The sequence below is a fragment of the Polypterus senegalus genome, chromosome 4, assembly GCF_016835505.1.
Source record: "Polypterus senegalus isolate Bchr_013 chromosome 4, ASM1683550v1, whole genome shotgun sequence".
Classification (NCBI taxonomy): domain Eukaryota; kingdom Metazoa; phylum Chordata; class Cladistia; order Polypteriformes; family Polypteridae; genus Polypterus; species Polypterus senegalus.
Genome location: NC_053157.1, coordinates 134276543 through 134289006, shown reverse-complemented (window position 1 = coordinate 134289006; position 12464 = coordinate 134276543).

Below are 12464 nucleotides of genomic sequence, written 5' to 3'. Positions count from 1 at the left end.
TCAGAGTCAGCCGCAACGTGGATTGTAGTAGCTCTTCTTGTATTCCAATTCCGTGCTTGACATTCTTCACAAAACTGTTCATCATACTTTCTGATTATATTTATGATCAAGTCAAGCATCGTTATAGCATAGAATTTCTGATTTTTTCAGGTCCTGATCATTGTATTGCTTAATTTTGAATACTGTATGTCATTACTTATAAACAATCACAATTATATACCAGACCAACTGCAATTATACATTTACTTCGAAAGAAAAGGAACCTCAAAGTCCATTTATAAAAAAAAATGCTTAGATCATGTATTAGATGTTTCAATTACCAAAGAAATATACAGTATATTACAAATGCTGCTCATGCACAACATTTTATATTTGAGCATAAAGGCTTCCACATTCATTTTAAAAAATAGACAAACAGATAATCAGTCATTAACTTTGTTATATATCAGAATGTCCACAAAAGTAAACCAATAGTATCCTTGAATAAAAAAAATTGTCTGTCAAAGTTGACACATTTCAAGATATCTCACTCTTAATACAACAGATTTTATTTAGTTGTTTATCTAGCTGTATATCATCTTATAATTTATTTCTTACCTAAAATATTGTTAAAACTTCTGGATGTCTATTTAACTGATGTCTTATAAACTAATCTTGGCTACTGTCTATTTTTGCTCCATGACTCACTGCTGCCATATACTGTAAACGAGTTTACAATTCAGCATACTACTTATTGGAAAATAAACCAAGTTACACAGGAATGACTTGCGTATCAGCCAATGCACTTGATTTTATAAAGCTACTTTCAGAGAAGACATAACATCACAGGGCCTTGACAGGCTAATTGTTAATAATAATATCACTTTTTTTTATATATGGACAAATTACCAAAAAACGTGCAGTTTGTTATTACTGATGTCAAATGGCCAATATCTTTTTCACTATGTTTAAAAATGTTCATAGGGGTGCTCACTAATAAGATAAGAAGTCCTAAAAACTGTCGTTTTTGATTGATTTACCATTTAATCTCTCTAAAATCATTCTTATCTCTGGTACCATGCATGATGTGACAGTACACAGTTAGCTTATTGGTTGTTTTTATTTTCAAATCCTTTCATTAATGGAGGCAGGGTGAGCCCTCTACTTTGACCTTTACAATAAATGGTCCTTGCATCTCTACAGAGCTAATTGATTTATGAAAGGCTTTCCTTGTAACAGTTTCAGATAATCCTCCTTCTACACATGCTGATATGTAGCCAAAATAAAAGCCACCACAAGAAATTACCATGTTTTACCTGACTAATTTTGTTATTTTTTTTATTTGCCACAATAATTGACTATAGAGTCTGTTAGGTTTTCAGAAAGAAACACTCACCAGAGTCATTCTCATTTAAATAGTAGTTGCAGTTAAAGTAACATGGCCTGATGATGTAAAATACTCGCATCTAAGCAGATGGAAAAGAAAAACTAATCCGGACATATAGTCTGAAAAGGTAACATCAATTGTCAGGCATTGAACAGAATCCTCAGTACAAGAAAAAAGCGAGCCAGAAAAGAAGAATATGTTGTGATATGAGAAAATGGTAATAAAATGTCACATCTTACTAAAGCATGAGTGCAGGAGACGACTGTGTTAAGTGAGTCATGTAAATTGGATGGGCACGGGCAGGACGACATCCAAAGATCTTAGATGAAAGAATGAGGACACGCATGAAGAGGTTAAGACCAAAGAAAGGGGCATTGCAGTGTAAACAGGGCTATATTTAGGAGTGGGAAATCAGAAAGACAGAAATATTTATAAGTATTTTAAATTATATATATATATATATATATATATATATATATATATATATATATATATATATATATATATATATATATATACACACCAAGTGCCTAAAAAAATTATTCACCCCTTTGGAAGGTTTCACAAATGTATTCTTATGCAGTATTGAATCACAATGGGTTTAATTTGGCTTTTTTGATACTGATCAGCAGAAAATGACTCTTTAATGTCAAAGTGACAACAGATCCCTGCACATTGTTATAATTTAATTACGAATTTCAAACACAAAACAATCAATCACATACATATTAAACCCCCTCAAGCCAGTAATTAGTATGCTACACCGTGATAAGTGTCATATTTGGTTTATGCTAAACATGGCATTTAGTCTAATGGCCAAAAAACTTTAGTTTAAGTTTCATCAAGCAATAGAGTCTCCCATATTTCTTCTGGAAACCTCGTTCTCTTTGACACTTTCTTATAAAGCTGTGACTGAAGCATTCTGGACAACAGTTATTGTGCATACAAGTCTCTTCATTCTCAGCTTTTGTAGCTTGTAACTTGTAAAGAGTTACCATAAATCTCTTGGTGGCCTCCCTCATTAGTTTCTTCTTACATGATCACTTACTTTTCATGGCTTTAAGTAGATTTCCAACTGCACCATACTCTTTCCATTTTTAATGATCGATTGAACTGGACACTAAGAGATATTCAGTGACTTGGATACTTTCTATTGTACCATTCCCTAACTTGTGCTTTTCAATCATCTTGCTTGGAGTGAATTTGTCATCATTGTGTAGGATAGACCATGATCCTGACACCCCACAGGTTGGACCTTCCAGATAAGGTACATTCATGCTGTAATCAATAGAAGCCGCTAGAATACAGGCAGGGACTCTCCAGTGAACTAACTGTGACTTCTAAAAATAATGGGCTACACCAGTGATGACATAGATGTGTCACATTAAAGGGGGTGAATAGTTATACAATCAATTATTTTGTGTTTTATAATTGTAATTAATTGAGTCCACTTTGCAGCAATCTCTTTTTATTTTGATATAATGTCATTTTCTGATCAGTGTATATCAGTGGCGAAAATGTAATCTAATTAATTAATAAAATTTATTTACACCAATTGTAATGCCTATCACAGGATAGATCCTGACACTTAGTAAGTGCAAGAAAAAAGAAGAGTGATGGCGATATTTTGGAATCGTGATCTGTGTTTTGTTAACCTTTTTTGCCCATAAAGTACCTTTCGTTTGAGAGACTTCTAAATGAATTGGAAACAAAGGTAATGTTGCAGCAGTGAGCACTGTAGCCTCACAGCTCAACAGTCCAGGCGTTGAATCGTAGCATGGACTCTGCCTGCGCAGAGTTTGAATGTCCCCAAACCCAACCCCACTCCTTGCATTTCTCCTGCTACTCAAGTTTTATTCTGTATTCCAAAGGTGTCTCTTTTAAGTTAACTGAGAACTCCAAATTGACACAGTTTAAGTGAGTGTCAGCATGTGGTGTCTTTTGCTGGGTCGGTTCCTGTTGCATTGCCCATTACAGCAAGGATAGGATCTGGCTTCAAACAGAGAAAGTGGGACCAGAAAATAAATGGGTAAGTGACCGGAGTAAACACAACCTACCCAACCTACCCTAACTGTTAAAAGAATTTAAAAAGAGTGTGTACTACAGATGCAGTACTTCTTATCTGAGATCAAACTGAAAAGAACATTTTAACAAAGAATTCAAAAAGAATGAGTACTACCGATGAAGGACTCCTTTTCTGAGATCAAACTAAAGCATTTTAACAGGGCTGTACTGCACAGTATGTATTGCATAAAGCACAATAAACTAAAAGGCCAACAAATGTTTATAATGCCCACATTTGGGATTTGTGGCAAATACCTATAAAAAGGGGGATTTTTTCACAAAATGACAATTTAAGCCCTATTGGATAATTAGGACCTAATTATAGAACACAGGAGCGGTCATTATCCTCATTAAAGCTAGCCAGAGAACCACCAGAGTGTTCAATTTGAAAATACAGATAATTTTCAGTAAGCTTGCTGTTGTTTTCCTTGCTGTTCCTTGCAAGTAACTGTTTACCATTACTCTGAGTAAATATTTCATAAAATGTATATGTTAACATATTTATGTTTTATGTTAACAGGTTTTGTTTTTCAATAATGTAAGATGCATCAAGTAAAGTTTACCTACCAATCAGACAGCTAAAGTTAAGACATAAATGCAATTGTTTTCTAAAGTGAAACATTTTAATGTATACAGTGTACATGTTTAAAAAAAATGCTGATCATACTGGTGGCAGCCGGGCAATATCTTTATGACATAAGACAATAATTTTTGTGAATAACTCATTTTTTTTTCTTGAGTGGCAGGAATAAGTTGCTATAAGATTCATTATGTATGCCAGTATTAGGTGTGCACTGAGGTAAATGTCACAACTCAACCAATGATGGTGGCTTCAAGCAGACAAGCAAACAGGAAATGCCAAGGAAACAAAAATTCATTAAAAAGCAGCACCAGAAATGAGAGCAAAAAGACAACGATACAAAATGGGTAGAAAATAGTGGCACAAAGGTAAAATCTGCTGTCTTACAGGTTCTTGAGACTGTGTTTGTATTCTGGTCTAGTTACTGTGTGGGAACCTATTCTCAACGTGTCTCTGTAGGTATTCTCTGGGTATTCTGTTTTTAGATTTTTTCTCATATCCCAAAGACATGCCAGTTAGAGTGACTGGTGACTCTAAATTGTCCCAATATAAGTATGTGTGTGTGTGTGTGTGTGTGTGTGTGTGTGCTGTGACCTGCATTAAACTTGGTGCTGCTGGAATTGCTTCTGACCTCTCTGACTGTGAATTGCATTTAGCAGGTTTGAAAATGGAAGCATCAATGCAGGAACTATGGAAAGCAGCTTCAGCTTGGAACTCCATTTATCACATTTCTAAAGTTACATTTTCCAGTGAATGGTCACAAGGAGTCAGAATGGAAGCAAGACAGAAACCAGGCTCAGAACTATTCAAACTATGCCAATCACCAATATACATATTATACAGTTTTATGCAATAGTCCATAAAAAAAAAACATTTAGGCAATGATAGCTCCAGGAGTTGTAACTCCTAAAGCTGCAAGGCCATAGAGTTAAACATGCCACCCATGAATAATTAATCCTTCACTTAAAATAAAAAATCTAAACCAAAATATTATGACAGAATCATTGCTCATACAAAGAACACATTAAATTGAAAATGCCTCAGAGCTAAGAATAATTGATCTCCAAAATAATAATAATAATAATAATAATAATAATAATAATAATAATAATAATTTACTTTATTTGCCATTTACAATTTCTCGTATTCAGAGTTTATTTTTTACATACCCCAAGTTACTCTCCAGAGAGTTTTGGTGTCAAAGCTCAGGGTCAGCTATTTGTACAGTAGTATTCCTTCTGTCACTGCCAGGATTCAAACCTGCAACCTTCAAGTTACCAGTCCAGATCCTTTAGCCACAGAGCTTAAAAAAGGCATGTACCAGATACTTATCCATAACTATGCAAAAGAAGAATGCAACACTTAAAAAAGAGTTCAGTTTTATATTGATAGAATAATGAATAAAAATGAATGCAAACACTTTGACCTGAGCCTCAGGATTCTGTTGCAGATCACTGATTGCTCAGTTCTATTCTGTACTATCTCCTGCATTCTGTGCTGTCTGCTCTGTATCCTCAGTTAACAGCTCCTTGATTAAACTCTCCAGTTTATAAGGATGTGCTTTCATAGTGAGTGCCAAATGACTTGTGCTTTACTGCTCATTAGCAGTAATTATGTTTTACGAGGCGTACTTATATAAAGCTAGCCAAGGCTGATTGTTCTTTTGCTATAGTTGCCTCATTCTTGCTTTCTGACTTCCCCTTACGAAAAGAAAAGAAGACCAACTGCAATTCTCTGATTAATCACACCCAAAATGTTACCTTAATTATGAAAAACTGAATTATATATGAAGGGCATAATTATGGCTGATTCACTTACCTTAAAAATGTAATAAACACACTTAACTGCAAAAAGCACAAGTCCTTTAGTTAAAAATGCATACAATGAGTGTCAATTACCTCATATGACTATGACTACAAGTTAAAAAAACTGACGCCACAGAACATAACTCAAAATGGGCCTTTTCCATGAACATAAATTCTATGTAACAAGAAAGAAAGGGCTTAGCTGCTTGAAACAAGCAACTGATTTTCAACAGAGATAAGAACTGCCATCAAGAAACCAGTCAACGATATATAGGCTTAACTATGACATCATGGGGAATTTAAAATGATTACTGACAAACTATCAACCACTGAGGTCAATACCACATGGTAACACCATCAACACCGATAAAGGGTCTCAATTGTCAATATAAATGTGAATAAATGATGTATGGAAATCTGTTCAAGCGTAAGGTTGAAATACAGTTTCAAAGTTATGTTCATGAAACTGGTGAGATGTTCAGAACATTGAATATAAATGTCTAACCAGTCAAAATATACTGTAGTTGGTATGCAACTATTTGCAAATTGCCTGTAGCTCAGTTATTTGTATTGTTTGGTTGTTACTTGTTATGCATGTTACATGTTAAATGTTTGTATTTGACATTTATTTTTAATGTGATATATTTAGAAATTATTGATATGTATTATTTTGTATTTCCATTGTTTTGTTTAGTAAGTACCATCTACTTAGTTGTAGCATATACTGTATTGTTGATGCTTTCATTGCACCATAATGAAGAGTGAAAATTTATTTAATTAGGTTACATTTTAATGAATAAATCTTAAATCCATGTACGTTATTAAGAAATTAAATAAAATTCTTAAGGCTCCTTATTCAGCTAGGCCATACCTTTGTAACTGATGTTCATTGCGCTGTACAGCTGCGCTTGACCTTAAGTCTGGTTAACATCTAAAGCTTCTGCATTTTGATGTAGGATTAATACAACCACTCTGAACTCCTTTATCTGTTAATGTTTATTATTAACAGGCTGAAATATTAAACAGAGCACATATAATATGAGTGCTCAAGCTCTGCCAATACAATTCCTCCTCTCACAGTTCAAACAATGACTGGGAGAGACTCACACTGATGACATAACATAACACAGTAAACGGAGTAGGGAAATATAACAGGAACACAACAGGAAAACATATAACATAATGAATATTATCAGGATTTGGTGAAGCTCCAAATAACTATAGATAGTATTTTAGACACCAGTTACACTTTATAACTGCATAAATAAATAGTGGTGGCCAAACAAAAATAAAAAGCACACAGAGTCAGTGTATGACTTCTTCACCTATGATATGCTGGGTTTGCCTCTAACCTGGATGAAGGAGCACCACCTCCAGCTCAAAATAGCAAAGACAGACGAAGCCAGCAAATCTGTTGAAAACCCAATTTCTGTTCAGCTCAGCTTATATAGCTGCCAAATCAGTATGTAACCTTGGCATGGTGATTGATGACCAGCTACTGTATCTTTCACCAAAAATGCTGTGAATATCTCTTGGTCTTATAACATCCTTAACACCAGATGATTACTGACAGAGTATGCAGCAAAGCCCTTCATCCAGGCTTTGGTCTTCTCATGTTTGGACTTCTGAAACTCTGTACTGGCAGGACCACCTGAATTTACTACCAAGAAGCTAGCAGATGATTCAAAATGTAGTGATAAATTTTGTGTTTCGACAGCTGAGGCAGACACTTGTCACTTTTCAGGCTGCTATACTGGCTGCCTGTAGTAGCATGTATCAAGTTGACGTACTTGATACTTTCCTACAGATTAGTGAGTAGGTCACCACCTACAGTACGTATTGTGAACGCTGGCCCAGACACAGACAGTGCCTCCAGCACCGATTCCCCAATGTCCAGGCCACACTCTTCCAGTCTTTGTGCCTTTCTCCTGGCCGCCTCCCTTCCTCGCTCTAGCTCCGTCTTCCTTCCTCCCGACTCTCGCCTTGACTGCTGGGAGGCGGCCCCTTTTATAGGAACCCGGATGGGCTCCAGCTGCTTCCCGGCACTCCTCCGCAGACACCCCCTTGTGTAGCGGAAGTGCCGGCTGCGCACCCGGAAGCCATCCGGGTGTCCCCAGTCATCTTCCCCCCAGCACTTCCTGGTGTGGCGGAAGTGCTGAGCTCCAGAGCTGTTCAGGCAGTGGGGCGCCGCCTGGCGGTGGCCACGGGCCCCTACAGGGCTGGGCTTCCATGCCCCTTACCCGAGGCCACCAACATAACCAGGGCGGACACCCCCTCGTGGTCTGGTGGAGGTACAGGCCCTCCTCCAGTCCTCCTGGGCGTCCCGGCCAGGCTTCTGCCTCGGCCGGATGTGGCAGATGATGGTCTGGAAGTGGTGCACCGCCTGGCGGTGACCACGGGCCCCTACAGGGCTGGGCTTCCATGCCCTCTACCCGAGGCCACCAGCGTAACCAGGACGGACGCCCCCTTGCGGTCTGGAGGAGGTACAAGCCCTCCTCTGGTCCTCCTGGGCGTCCCGGCCGGGGTGCCACAGTATACAGAAACGCTTGTGAGATTCTATGCTCGTTCTTACCAATTCAGGTCTTCTAGTGAAGAGCATCAAGTGACGCAATCTTTGCATGCAGCAAATCTCAATTCAGACTCTTGTCAATATTTTTAAGAAGCATTTGAAGATTCTCTTGTTCAGTGAATATCTGTCTAATTGAAGTGTAGCTCCGAGCTGGTGGAGCACGCTACTGTCAGATCTAAACAATAGTGTGGTGAATTGCTCACGCACTGAAGTAACTTTAGCTGCAGGTGGAAGTCCCATTTTACTCAAGGTGCAAAGCTGAGCTGCATTGCATTACAGAGGCGAAAGTGCTATGAAGAAGCTGTCTGTTGCTACAGTCCTGTCTTTGTCCAGTGTGACAGCGGTCATGAGACATTGTATCTTTGATTGCCAGTACAACAAATAGTTCTGAGCAGGCATCAGCTACAGCGCTGCTCTTGTGGAAAGAATGGAGATAAATGCCATCAACTCAAAGAGGGAGAGTCAAGTTTGTTGTACTATGTGAACGTCACGGAGAGAATAAAACTGAATAATAAAAAAACAAGCACTAACTTTTACAAGAAGCGAAAATTTACATCGGGTGTTACAGACTCAAATCAAATGAATGTTTTTATCATATTGTAGAAATAATAATAATAATAGCAGCTCACTTCTCCAAACACAGAGCACATGGTCTTGAATGCAGGAACTTCAGGTTATACGGCAGCAGTTCTTACCTCTGCACCATTAAAGAACACATGTAAACTTCCTGTCAATTAACATTTGAGCTTGAGTTTTTAACTCATTGACAGCCACATGTAAATCAAATGCTTTTTTTTCTTTGGTTATATCTTTATATATAATACGCTACCGTGGATGTTCGTTTGTCTGTCCAGGATTTTAAATCACCAGTAGCTCGCTAACCATTTGACCTATTGACCTGAAATTTGGTACATATATACTATGCAACGTCTACTATCCGCTTTTGGAGTGATGATTGACCTCCAAGGTTATTCCTCTTTTTATTTTTGTTTTATTTTATTGTAGAATCAACTCTCGGCAGCAGGCAGCAGGGCGGCCGTGCGGTGCATCTGTACGGACGGCGTTCTCATTCCTACCACCTTTGCCATCACTTCCTCTACTTCTTCATATCTTAAATCATTTTTGAAGGAGATTGAAGACTTAAGTGCCAGCTTAAGTGAAAAGTTAAGGAAAACCTACTAAGTAATTGCAACACAAACACTGGCTTAATCAGTTTTAATGTGAAAAGATGTCGACGAAAGAAGAGAAGAAGCAGCTGCTAGGGTGGAGAAAAAGAAGAGCTGCTCAGGAAGCAGCAGGCGCATCAACCTCTGACCAAACGAATGTTAAACGTACAGAGAAAGAGTATGAAAACTATGAATACTCATGTCAAGTGTATTCACTGTATGTTATTGTGCAGTGTGCCGTTACTGGTCCTTGAATAAAAGCGCACATGTTTATTTGATATTTGGCCTAATATCTTCACAAATTATACACTTCTCGTTATTATTAGTATAACATGGAAAAAGTTTCTGCTTTAGGTATGAGTTTAGCATTTCTTGCATTTCTCACATTTCGTTTCATCCTACACTTACCCAGATCTTTGTAAATATTATTGACCTTATACAACTCCAGATCTTACATGCAGATAAGAAGCCTTGGCTTGAGCTGGGAAAGCTTTTTGCCCGAGCTAGCTCTTGCAAGGTGGGGGATGGGACAGCGGGCTGCTTGCTGCTTGTACTGATCGATGCATTTACTAAACAAAAGACACTGATGGAGAGGTGCGAAGGGATTTAAGGTGGGCTGGGATTACAAGTTTTTTCACAGGCTTTCGTAGGCTTGAGCTGGGAGACCTTTTTGCCCGCAAGCTGAGCTCTATCAAGGTAGTGGACGGGACAGCAGGCTGCTTGCTGCTTGTTCTGATCAACACATTTACAAAACAAAAGACATTGATGGAGAGGTGCAAAGGGATTTAGTGTGGGCCGTGATTATGTCTTTTCTCGTAGGCTTCAGGAATTCTAGTGTTAACTACCTTTGTGTTTTGTTGGGTTTAGAGGACTTCTCTTGTGATGGTCAATTTAGTAGCCTTGTTCTGTAACACTTGTTTCTAAACAGCCCCCCAGACTGACATTTACTTAAATAAGTTGACCTCTTTTGTAAGTCAATTTGGATTAAAGTGTCTGCTAAGCAAATACATATAAACATTTAATTAAAGTAAGCAAGTGATATTTTTTAACACATATGTTTATGATAATGAGATTACTAGACAAGCCACATGCTCTTTAATTAAAAATGGTGATACGCTTCTGAATGAATGAGCAATGGGGTGCACATGAGAATTTCTTTTTATGGTCTGGCATCACATTAACCGCTGAAACCAGCTTTGCATTTGATGCCACTAAAACTGACCTCAGCTCTCATTGCCTTTACAAATGGATCAAGCAAGTAAAGTAAATGGATGAATTGACATTTTTGTAGAATGTTACTGATTAGTTGTTCATTTCCATTCACACAGGCGTACACAAAATTAAAGCATAATTCTGACGTGTAACAGCCAACCTTTAATTTGAATAGACTTTTTTACAATTTGAGTCTATGTAACATCTTATCATTCTAATAATAACAGTAACATGCAGAGTTATTTTTACTGAAGCTCAATCTTACTTTTATAGTGTAGATGATTTTGTCTCTGGTTCTAGAAAACCAAATATAAAATTTGTAAAGCCTTTTATTTGTGCTGTAGCATAATTATGGATCTTCACTACCTATGACTAGCTCAGGCATCATTCTCAACTATGCCAGAGTTCCAAAAGATTAGAGCTGGAAGAAAGCGATCAGTGGCTGATTGCTAGATTGATAGCTTATGCTGTTTTTGGAAGTGTTTATGGAAAAAATGAGTTGAGGATTCTGTTTTTTAAAGAGTTGAAGAAGTAAATAAACCTGCTGTCCTTTGTTTGATAACAGGATTAAATACTTATGTTAGTCTGGTCCTAACAGAAACAACATATTTTTCAGGTGCATACACTAATAATGCAATGAGCACCTACTACAGTTGCTATGTCTTTCTGTCTGTCTGTCTGTGATCATGAAACAACTCCGCTCCTTGTTTGCCGATTTTGTTGAAATCGAGCACACTTATTCTTCATGGATATTTGTTGGGAAAGTTCAGTTTTTGTTGAAATACAGTATTTCAAACACAGCTCACTGTACACATTTTTGAAATTTCAAAATCTCCCATTAAAAAGCGTTGGAACACTTGTGATCTTATCTATCATAAAACAGAAAATCATTTTGTGTGTCTTTAATTATGGATTAGTTTGTTTCAAATTCACCTTGAGAGAAGTCACTCTAGCCTGAATATTTTGTGTTTTTTCCACTTTTACTCATCCAAAAGCTGCTCCTAACCACAAAATGGACTCTCAGTACAAGTTTATGAAATGCTGGGAGAAGCCAATGCTCCTGCTTCTTAAGGAAAGTTAATCATTAACCAATAAAGAAACAAAAAAGAGAAGAAAATATATCTAATGAATGTAAGGGGATATGAACTATGCAAGCAACCTGTGTATTGTCTGTGCATTGTATTGATTCAATATTTTTCTGACACTATAATTTATCAGAAAAGCTCCAGGCCTGCACTTCGTCATGGTTTAAAGCAACCACTCATTTTATCTTGAGACTTTAACACATTTAAACTCTTCTTTGGGGTCCTTAGTCATAACCCTCCACAGTCAAAAGGTAACAATAGGACATCAATGAATGTTATTTGTACAACTGGTGAACTGTTTGCTATCCTGCATAGCATCTGTGATACATACACCAGCTACTAGAGTGTTCGTTTTGTTGGTTTTAATACCATGAGTCACCTTACAAATATGAAGTTTACTGTTGATGGTGATGCAGATGAATCATGTGCAAACATATCAGTGTGCTCAAGATGTGCACAGGGGACAGATACATTCACATTACAGTTAGGTACAGGTCACTTGTATTTAAGAATGTGAACTGTCAAAACCGGCAAATCCGATCGGAACAAAAGATCGGAATTGAGCAAGGAGACTTATAATGTGAATATGACCCGATTTTACAAAATTAGGCTACATC